This window comes from Eurosta solidaginis, chromosome X, assembly GCF_040869045.1.
Source record: "Eurosta solidaginis isolate ZX-2024a chromosome X, ASM4086904v1, whole genome shotgun sequence".
Classification (NCBI taxonomy): Eukaryota; Metazoa; Arthropoda; class Insecta; order Diptera; family Tephritidae; genus Eurosta; species Eurosta solidaginis.
In genome coordinates, this window is record NC_090324.1 from 25,865,457 (window position 1) to 25,882,934 (window position 17,478).

Here is a 17,478-nt window from a genome sequence, read left to right on the forward strand (position 1 = left end):
ATATTACTAAGGTTTCTTAAGCCCACTTGCTAAACAAAAATGCATATTTTTAACTCAGAGTTGACATCAAATGAAGGGGTTAAATTCATAAATTTTTGACAAACTTTAAAATTAACTCTGAGCTATAAATTTAACTTGCCGTTGAGCAGGTGGGCCTTAAAGTATCTATTCATTTAATATTTACTCTAAAATTAATAAAAAAATAAATGTAAGGCGCGATAACCTCCGAAGAGATCTAAGGCCGAGCTTCTCTTCCAATTTGCGTCGTGCTCCTCTTGATTTTCCCTACAAATTGGCCGGACGGGACCTACATGTTTTATGCCGGTCCGAACGGCATCTGCGATGCAGATGACTTTTCACTGAGAGCCTTTCATGGCTGAAATACACCCGGAGCGCTTGCCAAACACTGCCGAGGGGCGACCCCTTTAGAAAAATATTCTTCTAATTGAAAATCTTATTTCTAAAATTTTGATATTGCTTTGCCCGGGGTGTGAACCCAGGCATACGGTGTGGTAGGCGGAGCACGCTACCATCTCACCACGGTGGCCGCCTCTAAAATTACCGACATTACATTTATCGAGGAAAAAAATTTAAAACTTCCTGATATTTTTTCACATATTCACCGAAAATAATGTAGCTGACATCAAGGGACTAAATTACCCTGAAAATCGGCATAAAGTGATTATGTATTATATTAGTTGCGCCAAATGACGTCATTTGGAAGCACGAATTATATGCTTATATATTTTTTTAAAAATGATCCGATTGTCCTGTTGCTCTGGACAGCAATGAAATCAAAGGCTAAGGTGCAGCTTGCAATACCGGCAGTTTAATTTTTCCGTTTGCACAGCACAACCCCACTGCTTCATTTTTGAATCTTTTCGCACCACAGTACTGACAAATTTTGTTCATTGTGCCAATAACAATGGATGTGTGTGAATCGTAATCAACTGCGGGATCTTATTCGAACGCGACACTTTCTAAATTGTTACGAACACGGGTTTGTCTACCAACATGAGCATTCAAATTGTAACGTCCACTCCTATCATTAGATCGATTACGAACAACCGCACTACGCTGCATCCTTAATCTATCACTTTTATTACGTTCTTCCCTTTCTTATTCACTTCGAGCAGAACGTAACCATGCATTTCGTTCATGTCTGCCTACATTAAATCGTTCGCGTTGTTCTTCTGAGCGGTAAGACAAACGTCTATCATTACGGGTACGACGACCGATATTTCGTCGTATTGGGGGCATAATTAGTGCTCACTGAAAAATTTACTTTAAACTTGAGAAAAAAGAAGCAAAAATTTATTATTATCAGCACAAAAACACAATTCACTTTTTATTTATAAAATTTTTTAATAGCTGTCAATCACTGAATCCAATGTTTACGATTTTTTTAAATATTTTTCAATCGCTAAATGTATTTTCTAAATTTTCCAATGTGTACTATGTTTTAAACATATCTCAATCATTGCGTTTTCTTTTTAAGTTTCCGCTGGTTCACATGTACATACGTACTTATTTTTTAATTAATACGCGAGCTAATTGTAATGAAAGAAGAAAAACCGCAAGCACGACGAATTATGCATGACAATTACTGTTACTTGTGGTGGGGTGAAGTGTGATGAGGTGAGGTGAGCTGCGGTTAGGTGTGGTGAAATTCGGTGAGGTGAGATGGGGCGTGGTGAGGTGAGATGGGGTATCTATCATTAGGAACGTTTCCTTCCAAAGCGCTGAAGCAGGTTCCAAACGCAAACTAAATCGGCCCAACAATTTAGTAGTTTGGTGGCATATAAAGTACTAAAAACGCAATAAAATTTCGAAATCACCTGGTCAGCCCTGGTCCACATTTTGGTCGATATCTCTTTAAAGGTTCACATTTTATTAATACCCGTCCGTAATTTAATACCTATATCGTATAAAATCACCCCAGGGTCACCCCTAGTCCACATTTTGGTCGATATTCCTTGTTAAAACTCTCATCAATACCTATCATTTGATACCCAAAAGTTTTCGATCTCTATTTTTCTTTTGTCCATACTTCTGATTTTTATTTGGAAAGCTGAAATTGAGTTAAATTTCGTAAATCCCGTATCCCTATTGTGTAAAATTGGATTTGGTGAATTCCGTTTTTATAATTTTTTTTATTCTATAAAAGCGGTTGAAAATTTGTTTATTCGAAATTTGAGTTTAGGTTTAAGCCCCGTAAATTTTAATTTTTTTAATATCTTTGTTCACCCATCCCTTCGAAATCGGAAGACATCTCCTTGCTAAAAAAAAGCAAAAAAAAAAACTTTTTTGAATTGCTCCTTTTTATACTCAGTTGATCAGAGCTCACAGAGTATATTAACTTTGATTGGATAACGGTTGGTTATACAGGTATAAAGGAAGCGAGATAGATATAGACTTCCATATATCAAAATCATCAGGATCGAAAAAAGATTTGATTGAGCCATGTCCGTCCGTCCGTCCGCCCGTTAACACGATAACTTGAGTAAATTTTGAGGTATCTTGATGAAATTTGGTATGTAGATTCCTGAGCACTCATCTCAGATCGCTATTGAAAATGAACAATATCGGACTATAAACACGCCCACTTTTTCGATATCGAAAATTTCGAAAAACCGAAAAAGTGCGATAATTCATTACCAAAGACGGATAAAGCGTTGAAACTTGGTAGGTGAGCTGAACTTATGACGCAGAATGGAAAATCGGTAAGATTTTGGACAATGGGCGCGGCACCGCCCACTTTTAGAAGAAGGTAATTTAAAAGTTTTGCAAGCTGTAATTTGGCAGTCGTTGAAGATATCATTATGAAATTTGGCAGGAACGTTACTCCGATTACTATATGTATGTTTAATAAAAATTATCAAAATCTTAGAACGACCACGCCCACTTTAAAAAAAATTTTGTTTTAAACAAATTAAAAAAAAAAATTAATATCTTTACATTATATAAGTAAATTATGTCAACATTCAACTCCAGTAATGATATGGTGCAACAAAATGCAAAAATAAAAGAAAATTTCAAAATAAGCGTGGCTCCGTCCTTTTTCATTTAATTTGTTTAGAATACTTTTAATGCCATAAGTCGAACAAAAATTTACCAATCCTTGTGAAATTTGGTAGGGGCTTACTTTCTGTGACGATAACTTATTTCTGTGAAAAAGGGCGAAATTGGTTTAAGCCACGCCCAGTTTTTATACAGAGTTGACCGTCTGTCCTTCCGCTCGGCCGTTAACACGATAACTTGAGCAAAAATCGATATATCTTTACTAAACTCAGTTCACGTACTTATCTGAACTCATTTTGTATTGGTATAAAAAATGCCCGAAATCCGACTATGACCACGCCCACTTTTTCGATATCGAAAATTACCAAAAACAAAAAAAATGCCATAATTCTATACCAAATACGAAAAAAGGGATGAAACATGGTATTTGGTTTATTGACGCAAAATATAATTTTAGAAAAAAACTTTGTAAAATGGGTGTGACACCTACCATATTAAGTAGAATGAAATGAAAAAGTTCTGCAGGGCGAAATAAAAAAACCCTTAAAATCTTGGCAGGAATACTGTTCGTGGTATTATATATATAAATAAATTAGCGGTATCCAACATATGATGTTCTGGGTCACCCGGTCCACATTTTGGTCAATATCTGGAAAACGCCTTCACATATACAACTACCACCACTACCTTTTAAAAGCCTTTAATTTGATACCCATATCGCACAAGCACATTCCAGATCACTCTTGGTCCACCTTTATGGCGATATATCGAAAAGCGTCCACCTATAGAACTACCACCACTCCCTTTTAAAACCCTAATTAATACCTTTAAAATACTTATTAACACCTTTCATTTGATACCCATATCGTACAAACATATTCTGGAGTCACCCCTGGTCCACCTTTATGGCGATATCTGGAAAAAGCGACCACCTATAGAACTACCACCACTCCCTTTTAAAACCCTCATTAATACCTTTAATTGGATACCCATATCGTACAAACACATTCTAGAGTCACCTATGGTCCCCCTTTATGGCGATATCTCGAAAAGGTCTCCACCTATAGAACTAGGGCCCACGCCCTTTTAAAATACTCATTAACACCTTTCGTTTGATACCCATACTGTACAAACGCGTTCTAGAGTCACCCTGGTCCACCTTTATGCCGATATCTCGAAAAGACGACCACCTATACAACTACCACCACTCCCTTTTAAAACCCTCATTAATACCTTTTATTTGATACCCATATCGTACAAACACATTCTAGAGTCACCCCTGGTCCACCTTTATGGCGATATCTCGAAAAGGCGTCCACCTATAGAAATAATCCCCACGCCATTTTAAAATACTCATTAACACCTTTTGTTTGATACCCATATCGTACAAACACATTCTAGAGTAACCCCTGGCCCACTTTTATGGCTATATCTCGAAAAGGCGTCCACCTATAGAACTAAGGCCCACTCCGTTTTAAAATACTCATTAATATCTTTCGTTTGATACCCATATTGTACAAACGCATTCTAGAGTCATCCCTTGTCCACCTTTATGCCGATATCTCGAAAAGGCGACCACCTATACAACTACCACCACTCCCTTTTAAAACACTCATTAATACCTTTAATTTGATATCCATATCGTACAAACACATTCTAGAGTCACCCCTGGTCCACCTTTATGGCGATATCTCGAAAAGGCGTCCACCTATAGAACTAAGCCCCACGCCCTTTTAAAATACTCATTAACACCTTTCGTTTGATACCCATATTGTACAAACACATTCTAGAGTCACCCTGGTCCACCTTTATGCCGATATCTCGAAAAGCGCCAACCTATACAACCACCACGACTCCCTTTTCAAACCCTCATTAATACCTTTAATTTGATACCCATATCGTACAAACACATTCTAGATTCACCCATGGTCCCCCTTTATGGCGATATCTCGAAAAGGTGTCCACCTATAGAACTAAGGCCCACTCCATTTTAAAATACTCTTTAACACCTTTCGTTTGATACCATACTGTACAAACGCGTTCTAGAGTCACCCCTGGTCCACCTTTAAGCCGATATCTCGAAAAGACGACCACCTTTACAACTACCACCACTCCTTTTTAAAACCCTCATTAATACCTTTAATTTTATACCCATATCGTACAAACACATTCTAGAGTCACCCCTGGTCCACCTTTATGGCCATATCTCGAAAAGGCGTCCAACTATAGAACTATGGCACACTCCTTCATAAAATACTCTTTAAATTTATTTGATACACATGTCATACAAACACATTCCAGGGTTACCCTCGGTTCATTTTCCTACATGGTTATTTTCCGTTATGTTGTCACCATAGCTCTCAACTGAGTATGTAATGTTCGGTTACACCCGAACTTAGCCTTCCTTACTTGTTATTATTTTATTTTTTTTTTCATCTATCTAAATTTTGCACTGGCAAATTTTATCAAATTCAGTTTCGAAAATCGGTAATTTCAATACTCGTTTGCATTATTCGATTCAACATAAATTTTTTGGATTTTTTTTTGGCTGAATGCTAGTTTGAAATTCGAGTTAAAGAATTTTTTATATAACTTTTCTTTTAATTTAAATTTTGCAATTATTTTACGGAATTTTTTGAAATTTGAATTCAGGCTTAAGTACGTGAAACTTTAGTTATTTATTTGTATTTTTTATTATATTTTTTTTTTTAAATCGTCTATGAACGAAATTTTTGTTGTGAATTCGTGACAGTCTAAGCACCTGAGTTCGTTCTGACTTGAATTTACCTTCGTGTGAGTGAAAGTGTGTGACTTGGTTGTAGGATCTCGGAGGAAGACAATAGGAAAGAAAGAGAACATGTCGGAGGAAGACAATAGGAAAGAAAGAGAAGCTGGTGGTCTGGGTTTGTTACCAGAGATAGGATACGTACCCGCGGCTTTAATCGGGTGCTTGAAACTCAAGTGGTTGGCTCACTGTTCAACCAGATTGACACAGGTATTGAGCACCGGGTGGACTTCGTCCCTACGGACTACTTCAATCGCCGTGCTCTGCATTTACATTAAACAAAAGTGAGAGACGATGTAATGGCCCTTGAGAGCGTAGAAATAAAAGATGGTTACTAAAACTGAGGGTATGCAAAGACTGTTGGTCCTATAATCGAAGAAGTAAGAATGGGGTACTCTTAATGTTATTAGCGAACGCGGAAATCTAAGATAAGTTTCCACCAAATGACTTATTAATTGTGCAATTTGTTAATACCTTTTCTGCATTTCCTTTTTTTTTTGAAATTCTCAAATTTTTAAGGTTCCGGCACCAATAGCCGATGCCAGTAGATATGGCTAAGGAAAAAATGGTTATGTCTAAGGCAGTATGACTACTGAACTTTGCCAGGCGCCTTTATTCCCTCATCCTGAGCCCACGGGACTTCCTCAAAATTTTAACATAATTTAATCATGTTTCGATAATAGTTTTTAGTGTTATGACTCTTCTGCTAAATTAACATATATCTTCACACACCACTAGCTATTCTAGTTGCAAATATCTTCCCAGGTTAAACCCAAAGCGATCGCACTATAACTCCCCAGTAGAAGACATAAACATATCAAGCGTGTATTTAATAAAAGTTTACACATACCATTTTGTTTTCTACCACAGATTTTTTGTGCTGCTGAAATCGTCAGTAATCTCTCCTTATCGACAAATCGTTGTTGTTCATCCTTTAAGACACATTATGATCTTTGAAGTGACTGATCTAAAATTTTCGTTGAACATCTAGCAATTATTAAGCAAACATGTTAGAAATAAATATTGGCTTGTTTTTAAAAAAAAAAAAAACTTACCGCTCCCTTAATTGCACTAAATGAGCATTTCGCTATCAATTCCAAACAACTTACAGTATTTCTGAAATTCTTTAAATCGTCCAAAGTATTTGCAATGAAGATATCCAACCCTCATCATAGCCAAACAGATTATAATTGAAATACGGTGAACAAGAGAGACCTTGTGTATTAAAGGGTAATGCAGATTTCAGGGTCATTGCAGCATTCACTCGGCTCCGTTTTTAAAATTGTTCTGGTAAATACTAAACTAAAACACGGGTTATTACTTGGAGATGATATTCGCATACCAGCATACCATGGACGACCTGGTCCTAAATACTCGTAAATGTTGCGTTGCAAGTATACTGACTCAACGGAATCCTATGGATAGATTTTCATGATCTGTTTTCCCGAAAATGAAACGAATACCAACAAGTTGTAAGTCCTCCTTTCATCGCCACCTTCATATGAATCAGCACCATTATAACCCTTCGGACATTGGAAGCGCATATCATTTTCGGTGCATCGCTGGACTCCCTGCCCGAAACATCTTCACTGCTGTTACGAGTGATTTCATTATGTCCACCTGCAGCTTGACTGCCATCTGCATTCGTGGAGATAACCACACCGCCAGCAGTGACAGGGGTATTGCCATTACCACCAGCACCACCCCCAGCTCCGCCGGCGACCGTGTCAGCTGGCGGCTGAGTGCTGCAGCTGCACTCCTCCTCCTCCAAAATGCGCTCGACCATTTTTCACCCGTCTATTAGTGCGTTTACATTTTTTTCGATAAGCGTTTATCAAATAATGATAGTTTAAATGTAAATTGCTTTTCTATCATTATCGTGTGCTCTCGACGAGCAAATTAGTTAACGTTTTGGTAGGATGTGGAAAACGGTACAAACAACTCTTTACGCTTAAGTTTTGCCCGCTTTATGGAACAATTACGTGGTTCAACACGTAAGAATAATACAAAGATTAATTTATAAATACAAATATGCGCACACGTATGTTGATACGGTACACTAATTATATATCTGATCCGTTTATAGATCCTTCGAAAGTTATGGGTGGGAACATCCGTACTCTTCTTGTTGGGACTACAACTATTTTGCTGTGGTTGCACATACGCTGAAGATATCCCAAAACAACAAACCCGCCCGGAAACATTTTTTTTAACCAATTTTGGTAACTTATTTACGATCTGCAAAACTTCGCCTGTCCATTTGGCAGCACCAATTTCACCTTGTCCGCTTAAACCCATCGTAACCTTCTTAGCTTGCGATAGAGGAGCAGCTACTTCAGCGGCAATCTTCGGTAAGGTTTCCAGTAGCATTTCCACCATGGCTGTTCCCCGATATGCACGCCAAGAAAGTAGCAAGTTTTTGAGCGCTTCCATGGGCAATTTACAACCAGCAATATTTAAATGATTTAACTTAGTGGGTTCGTAAAGAATTGTTTAAACGATGGCGGTATTTCTTTGCCTTTTAGTGCTAAAAGAATTATGTGAAACATTTAAAAGTGATAATTGCGTTGCATAACCGCGTAGATGGGCACCAAATAAATTCTCCAACATTATATCAGTCGATGAGAGATCACAATGTTCAAGGACGGTTGGTTGTGCCAGAAAATTATGTAAACTTGTTATATCATCTTTTAGGCTATTGCCACTTAAATTAAAAAAAAAAAAACGTTAGCGAATTGGATACTTTGAGTCAACGATACCGAATGTGACATCTGACTCACACCTTTCGATGTTAGACCACTTGGCAATACGACCGGCTAGATTTACTAGCACCGTCATCCTCAATTAAATTATGGCTCAAGTCAATCGTTCGTTTTGCGAGGTTGTTATTTGTAACCACAGATACAGCTAATTTGGTCAGAAAATAGGATCTTAAACCTAACACCTCCAAATGCAGCTCCTCCAACCACATTGAACGCTTGAGCACATGTAAGATACGTTGTAATGTCTCACTAGCGAAACGCCGCGGAGGCTTTTAGACCGCGAAAATAAGAAAAAAGATGTATTATATTAAAATGCGGACACAATGGCCATTAAGTCTTTTGGTTCCAACTGATAGAAACCACATAAATTTATCACGCGTGTATCATGTGATAAATAAATTGTATCAATATCCCATGCGACTTCCTCTCTGTAGGGTACACCAGGAAAGTCGCACATACATGCATATTGTATGCTAAAACCGCCACATGGGCCAACAATACGCGGGTCGGTGAAACGAAACTCGTTCGAAAATATGACTTCGTGTTCAGGTTGCTACATATCGATCCTTTTTACGATGTACTTAAGAGGAACTGTGGAAAAAATGTGCATAATCGCCGATGCCAAATCAATGGGTATGACGTCAGAATTCGGACTAAAGCTTCCCGCATCAAAGCTGGTTACAAATGAATGTGCGCTCTCGTTCGTTATGATCGAGAAGTGTGCGGATTTTTTACTTTCCACTGCCGGTATGTCTAAGTAGTGAAAGTGGCATTCGATCTAGAGAGGAAGAAAAAGTGGGAAAAATTAAATCCTCATTAGTTTAACATGATGGAAATGTAAATGCAATTTGTTTTTCTTGCAATTCTCGAGATACACAAAAAAAAACCAAAAGTTGAGACTCCACCAAATTGGTAGCTCTACCGCCAGGATCTCCACACCATCCACCTGCCAAAGAAAAATAAATGAATAGTATCAACCAACCGAGTATATGTTTAATTATAAATTAAATTATCCATTATCTTACCATTGATTTGTTCGCAAAGATCACCAAAACCAAACTTCGTACTACGGCCACGCGCCGTAGTAAATAAATATATCTACGGGAAAAATCGTTCGATTTTAGTCCCGTTTGCTTCAATTCTGTGGAATTTACATTATATACATAAGTATGTATAAATGTTCGCGAGCATTTTTTTCTCGTTTTTGCTTTGCAACGGAATGTTGAAAAGCGACAAATGAAAATAGTAGTGGTAGTGGGAGATTTATTTTACCAAGGAAACAATAGCTACAGTTCATATTTGTACCAAACAATTAATCATTTATTTTAAAACAAATAACGCGCATTTTCAATGAAATGACACGTGCAAAACACGTAAACAAGACAAAACTACATGTACACTTGTATATATATAGCTTATGACTATACGATACTCACTTTTTTCCTGTATTGTGAGTGTGAAATACTGACAAAATGTACCAAAATATCTAATCACAACAACAATATTCCCAAGTAACAAAAATACTGCCACAAAATAACCGATTTTGGCATGTTATCGTTTACGCGAAACTTTTTATTTTCGTTCAAAAATATTCACGAAAGAAAAAAACTGGTGAAATATTATCTCATCAAAAAATGTATTTCTTGATTAAATTTATTCACAAATTTTTCAAAATTGACTGATTTGGTCAGTATCACCTCCTGATGTTAGTTGGGTAGGCTCGGCAATTAAATACTTAAAACTGATCGCAGTATTCGTTTTCAAAGCGAAAATACTGAAATATTGGGAGATTTTGGGCCGCGGTGGTATTAGTAGTAGAAAATGAAAATGGGTCAGAAAAGATACTAAACGTACCAATGCGGTAAGGTCCGTGCACTGACTGTCCATATACTTATACCAACTTATGTATATATATTTGCTTATTTTTTAGTGCTGCGTCAAATGACGCACGCTGGTACCGAATACCCGCAAAAGAAACAAATTCGGGATCGGCTTTTTGACCCATATTGACGCCTCGGGCAGTCCCAAAAAATACTAACGCACAAAATAACGGTCAACACCTCATTTAAAATAAAATTATGCTGTCATTTACAAAAAAATGTTTTTTTTTTCATTTTTTGATTTTTTTGCCTTCGGTATTGCTTGGTTTTGTTCTGGCTGTGGGGGCAGGACTTGTTGTTTTCAACAACAAACATCACAAACAGTCATTATAAGGGTTCGGTACAAAACAATCCGAGTCCCGAAATTAAAGAATCCCTACATGACAAAATCCTGAAATTGAAAAAAGTCAACTGTTTCTACTGGCTTAGTGTGCTACTGCCCCAGTGACCTAATTTTTTTTTTCAAGGGCAAGTAAATACTCACCATATCAGCTATCAGCTGACCAATAAATACACGACAGGTTTGCATGGTACATTTAGCATAATGGTACGTGCAGATAGAACGCGTCGCGGAGAACGCACGCCAATCTGCAAATTTATGTCAGGCGAACGTATATAACGCATGTCTGCTTGGTAAAAGTTGTATTTAATACTATGCTTCGCATATGCACTTAATTTATCTACTCTAACATACGTTTTGCAATAAAACACATCCGCTTCACCCAACCAACCTCACGGCCGCTCGCCCCGGTACATCCATAAAATGCCTACCGCTCCCTTAATTGCACTAAATGAGCATTTCGCTATCAATTCCAAACAACTTACAGTATTTCTGAAATTCTTTAAATCGTCCAAAGTATTTGCAATGAAGATATCCAACCCTCATCATAGCCAAACAGATTATAATTGAAATACGGTGAACAAGAGAGACCTTGTGTATTAAAGGGTAATGCAGATTTCAGGGTCATTGCAGCATTCACTCGGCTCCGTTTTTAAAATTGTCCTGGTAAATACTAAACTAAAACACGGGTTATTACTTGGAGATGATATTCGCATACCAGCATACCATGGACGACCTGGTCCTAAATACTCGTAAATGTTGCGTTGCAAGTATACTGACTCAACGGAATCCTATGGATAGATTTTCATGATCTGTTTTCCCGAAAATGAAACGAATACCAACAAGTTGTAAGTCCTCCTTTCATCGCCACCTTCATATGAATCAGCACCATTATAACCCTTCGGACATTGGAAGCGCATATCATTTTCGGTGCATCGCTGGACTCCCTGCCCGAAACATCTTCACTGCTGTAACGAGTGATTTCATTATGTCCACCTGCAGCTTGACTGCCATCTGCATTCGTGGAGATAACCACACCGCCAGCAGTGACAGGGGTATTGCCATTACCACCAGCACCACCCCCAGCTCCGCCGGCGACCGTGTCAGCTGGCGGCTGAATGCTGCAGCTGCACTCCTCCTCCTCCAAAATGCGCTCGACCATTTTTCACCCGTCTATTAGTGCGTTTACATTGTTTTCGATAAGCGTTTATCAAATAATGATAGTTTAAATGTAAATTGCTTTTCTATTATTATCGTGTGCTCTCGACGAACAAATTAGTTAACGTTTTGGTAGGATGTGGAAAACGGTACAAACAACTCTTTACGCTTAAGTTTTGCCCGCTTTATGGAACAATTACGTGGTTCAACACGTAAGAATAATACAAAGATTAATTTATAAATACAAATATGCGCACACGTATGTTGATACGGTACACTAATTATATATCTGATCCGTTTATAGATCCTTCGAAAGTTATGGGTGGGAACATCCGTACTCTTCTTGTTGGGACTACAACTATTTTGCTGTGGTTGCACATACGCTGAAGATATCCCAAAACAACAAACCCGCCCGGAAAAATTTTTTTTAACCAATTTTGGTAACTTATTTACGATCTGCAAAACTTCGCCTGTCCATTTGGCAGCACCAATTTCACCTTGTCCGCTTAAACCCATCGTAACCTTCTTAGCTTGCAATAGAGGAGCAGCTACTTCAGCGGCAATCTTCGGTAAGGTTTCCAGTAGCATTTCCACCATGGCTGTTCCCCGATATGCACGCCAACCAAGTAGCTAGTTTTTGAGCGCTTCCATGGGCAATTTACAACCAGCAATATTTAAATGATTTAACTTAGTGGGTTCGTAAAGAATTGTTTAAACGATGGCGGTATTTCTTTGCCTTTTAGTGCTAAAAGAATTATGTGAAACATTTAAAAGTGATAATTGCGTTGCATAACCGCGTAGATGGGCACCAAATAAATTCTCCAACATTATATCAGTCGATGAGAGATCACAATGTTCAAGGACGGTTGGTTGTGCCAGAAAATTATGTAAACTTGTTATATCATCTTTTAGGCTATTGCCACTTAAATTTAAAAAAAAAACGTTAGCGAATTGGATACTTTGAGTCAACGATACCGAATGTGACATCTGACTCACACCTTTCGATGTTAGACCACTTGGCAATACGACCGGCTAGATTTACTAGCACCGTCATCCTCAATTAAATTATGGCTCAATTCAATCGTTCGTTTTGCGAGGTTGTTATTTGTAACCACAGATACAGCTAATTTGGTCAGAAAATAGGATCTTAAACCTAACACCTCCAAAGGCAGCTCCTCCAACCACATTGAACGCTTGAGCACATGTAAGATACGTTATAATGTCTCACTTGCGAAACGCCGCGGAGGCTTTTAGACCGCGAAAACAAGAAAAAAGATGTATTATATTCAAATGTGGACACAATGGCCATTAAGTCTTTTGGTTCCAACTTATAGAAACCACATAAATTTATCACGCTTGCAATTCTCGAGATACACAAAAAAAAACCAAAAGTTGAGACTCCACCAAATTGGTAGCTCTACCGCCAGGATCTCCACACCATCCACCTGCCAAAGAAAAATAAATGAATAGTATCAACCAACCGAGTATATGTTTAATTATAAATTAAATTATCCATTATCTTACCATTGATTTGTTCGCAAAGATCACCAAAACCAAACTTCGTACTACGGCCACGCGCCGTAGTAAAAAAATATATCTACGGGAAAAATCGTTCGATTTTAGTCCCGTTTGCTTCAATTCTGTGGAATTTACATTATATACATAAGTATGTATAAATGTTCGCGAGCATTTTTTTCTCGTTTTTGCTTTGCAACGGAATGTTGGAAAGCGACAAATGAAAATAGTAGTGGTAGTGGGAGATTTATTTTACCAAGAAAACAATAGCTACAGTTCATATTTGTACCAAACAATTAATCATTTATTTTAAAACAAATAACGCGCATTTTCAATGAAATGACACGTGCAAAACACGTAAACAAGACAAAACTACATGTACACTTGTATATATATAGCTTATGACTATACGATACTCACTTTTTTCCTGTATTGTGAGTGTGAAATACTGACAAAATGTACCAAAATATCTAATCACAACAACAATATTCCCAAGTAACAAAAATACTGCCACAAAATAACCGATTTTGGCATGTTATCGTTTACGCGAAACTTTTTATTTTCGTTCAAAAATATTCACGAAAGAAAAAAACTGGTGAAATATTATCTCATCAAAAAATGTATTTCTTGATTAAATTTATTCACAAATTTTTCAAAATTGACTGATTTGGTCAGTATCACCTCCTGATGTTAGTTGGGTAGGCTCGGCAATTAAATACTTAAAACTGATCGCAGTATTCGTTTTCAAAGCGAAAATACTGAAATATTGGGAGATTTTGGGCCTCGGTGGTATTAGTAGTAGAAAATGAAAATGGGTCAGAAAAGTTACTAAACGCAAGTAAATACTCACCATATCAGCTATCAGCTGACCAATAAATACACGACAGGTTTGCATGGTACATTTAGCATAATGGTACGTGCAGATAGAACGCGTCGCGGAGAACGCATCGCCAATCTGCAAATTTATGTCAGGCGAACGTAAATAACGCATGTCTGCTTGGTAAAAGTTGTATTTAATACTATGCTTCGCATATGCACTTAATTTATCTATTCTAACATACGTTTTGCAATAAAACACATCCGCTTCACCCAACCAACCTCACGGCCGCTCGCCCCGGTACATCCATAAAATGCCACAGTTGCCTTGAGACAAGCTAGACGATGGAACGGAGACCTCGGCCTATTCGTCCAGCCGAGAAAAACCTAACCAAAAATAATGCGAATCTGGAACGGAGACCTCGGCCTCTCCGTCCAACAAAAAAAAATTTTTTTGCCAGTCTGGACCGGAGACCTCGGCCTCTTCGTTCAGCACTATTTACCTTCAACGTCACATCACTTTATGGATTCTATATATATATCTAAGAATTATGTATAAACCAATGGCAAGAAATATTCACTTCACTGTTCATAACCGCTAATTTTTTCATCTTAGCTCAGGTGGCATGCTAAGCAAATCGGAAAGGATTCCCGGCCATTTTGCGTCGCAGACGAACTCCTCATTTAGATTAAGTTTAGTGTGTATGTCATATGTTCATTTTTCTCGTTTCAGCGGAGGTCATTGACGGAAAACGATGTTGCGTATCGGAAGGGGGGCCGGGGTGTTTAGGCAGAATACCTAACTTTTCCGCATCTGATTGCGATCCCCCCAATGCAACTCTGCAAATCGATACTCGACTTAATTTATAACCACCCACACCATCACCCTCATTCATGTACATGCACGTGTATGTGTGCTTTTTTCAGCACTCATGCATATGCATGTCGGGGTTGATGTGTGGGTGCCTTTCCCCTCCAAAACGGAGGATTTTTCGGGTCAACGGTTGTAGCTTGCTATATCCGGCTCGAAGGACCAAATGTTCGGCCGGGGTGCGTTTGCTCCTGGAGGTAGGTGGGCGCACCGGGGTCTATCTCAGTGGGAATAAGCGGGTTGGAATAAAATAAGAGAATACGAGATTTCTCGTTATAATAGATATGATTTATTGGGTAAATGTGAAAATAGTAATGGTTACAATATTACCTGAATAAACGCAAACAATTACGGCAGAGATCGCTGGCGGCAAATGTGATGACCTCCACTTGGACCATTATTTGGCTCGTTGAGAACGTCAGGAATCCTTTTCCTGGAAATAACTATCTGGTTCCTCTTACATTGACCGTCTTTACTCTCCCATACTCGATGCAAGCAACCGGATATCAACTCTGAACTGTCTACATGGTCTTCGTGACATTGCATCAGCATTTCCATGGGTACTACCTTTTCGATGCTCAATGGAAAAGTAATAGCTTTGTAGTCGCTCGATCCACCATGCCAATTGTCCTTCTGGATTCCGGAACTGCAAGAGCCATTTCAACGCTGCGTGATATGTTCTGACGCGGAATCGCTGCCCGTAAAGGTTCATGTGAAAATGTTTAATGCGCTCTACCAATGCAAACAGCTCCCTCTCCCTCTCTGGTTTTCCAATTGATCGGCTGTAATAGACAACTACTTTCTCCTGTCAATCGCCCAATTGTGATAAACGCCTCCTATAGCATATCCGCTCGCATCTGCATCTAGAATAAACGTTGCTCCTGGAATCGGATATGCCAACATTGGGGTAGTGCACGAACGCTCTTTCAATGTTTGGAAAGCCAGTTCTTGCTCCTTCTTCCATTCAAAAACCTTATTTTTAATTGTAGGCTCGTGGAGGCTATGTGATACACTAGCAAAGTTTGGAACAAACCGGCGGTTATATGTGCACAGCCCAAGGAAACTTCTTAATTCATGCAAGTTCTGTGGTCTTGACCAATCCTTTACAGCTTATATCTTTTCATTCGCTGTGCAGATGCCCTATGTCGTTACCTTGTGACCAAAATTATTTACTTCCTTTTTAACCAGCGAACACTTTTTGGGACTTAATTTCAGACCATCGCCAGCTATTCTCTGGAAAACTTCCTCCAAGTTCTTAAGATTTCCATCAACGTTCTTGCCCAATACGATGATGTCGTCCAGGTATGCCTTCAAATGTAGTCCTTTCAGTACCTGGTCCATGAGTCTCTTAAAAGTAGCTGGTGCATTACAAAGTCCAAAAGGCATCACTGTAAATTGCCAAAGACCATTACTGACACTAATGGCTGTTTTCTCTTTGTCTTCCTTCGTCACCTCCACTTGCCAGTAGCCACATTTTAAGTTCAGTGTGGAAAACCAACGAGTCCAGAGTGTCATCAATTCTTGGCAATGTGTAGCTATCCTTTTTCGTAACGTCGTTCTACTTCCGGCAGTTCACACAAAACCTCATTTTCCATCCTTCTTCTTTACCAGGGAGCTCCATGGAGTAGCTGATGGTTCGTTGACGCCGCTGTCGCTCATTTCTTGTATGATTTGACTCAAAATTTCCCGCTGCGCCAGTGGAACACCACCTGGAGCTTGACGGAGCGGCCTAGCATCTCCAGTGTCAATTTGATATTTCACAAAGTTGGTGCGTCCTGGTTTCGAGCCATATTTGTCAAATATGTGCGCGTACTTTAGGAGCAGTTGTTTTGCCTCACTCTGATAGTCTTCCTCTATCCCCTCCGTCCATGCCGTGATGCCATTTGAAAGATCAGTATTACTAGTTGAAACGTGCTCCTGGAACTGTTCACAGTTAATAACTATTTCAGCCTCTTAGCATCTTCCCAATATAGCTCCTTTGGTCAGTTTGAGTGGTGACTTGAACTCATTGAGTACTTTTACCGGAATACGTCTACCTGGTTTTGTCATAGCAAGGGCTTTTCCTACAAGTACGTTCGGTGTTGATTTGTTTGCTGCTTCGAAAATCCACAATTTTTTGTCCCATAATCTCCATCAACCTTTGCCCAGATGACTGCTTCTGATTTTGGTGGTATTTGCTGACTCTCTTCCACCAGCACTCGTTTACTGACGCACCCCGGCCGAATATTTGATGAGGGAGTCCTTAGGGTGCGCGCAGACTCCGCGGGCGGCCAGGAATTTTTGTGCCGAGTATGTGGGCACACGCTCAGATGCTTTACCACATTGAAGGC

The 17,478-nt window shown here is 38.8% G+C and overlaps 1 protein-coding gene and 2 pseudogenes across 1 annotated transcript in view; all 3 read right to left on the reverse strand.

Moving 5' to 3' along the window:
- The window catches only part of LOC137234375 (nuclear pore complex protein Nup205-like), a 32,358-nt pseudogene extending 24,766 nt beyond the window's left edge, over positions 1-7,592 (reverse strand).
- Positions 1-17,478, reverse strand: part of Syt7 (Synaptotagmin 7) — a 1,421,749-nt gene that overhangs the window by 869,789 nt on the left and 534,482 nt on the right. The gene's annotated exons all lie outside the window — the stretch shown is intronic.
- LOC137234376 (F-actin-uncapping protein LRRC16A-like) lies at positions 7,706-11,950 on the reverse strand (annotated as a pseudogene).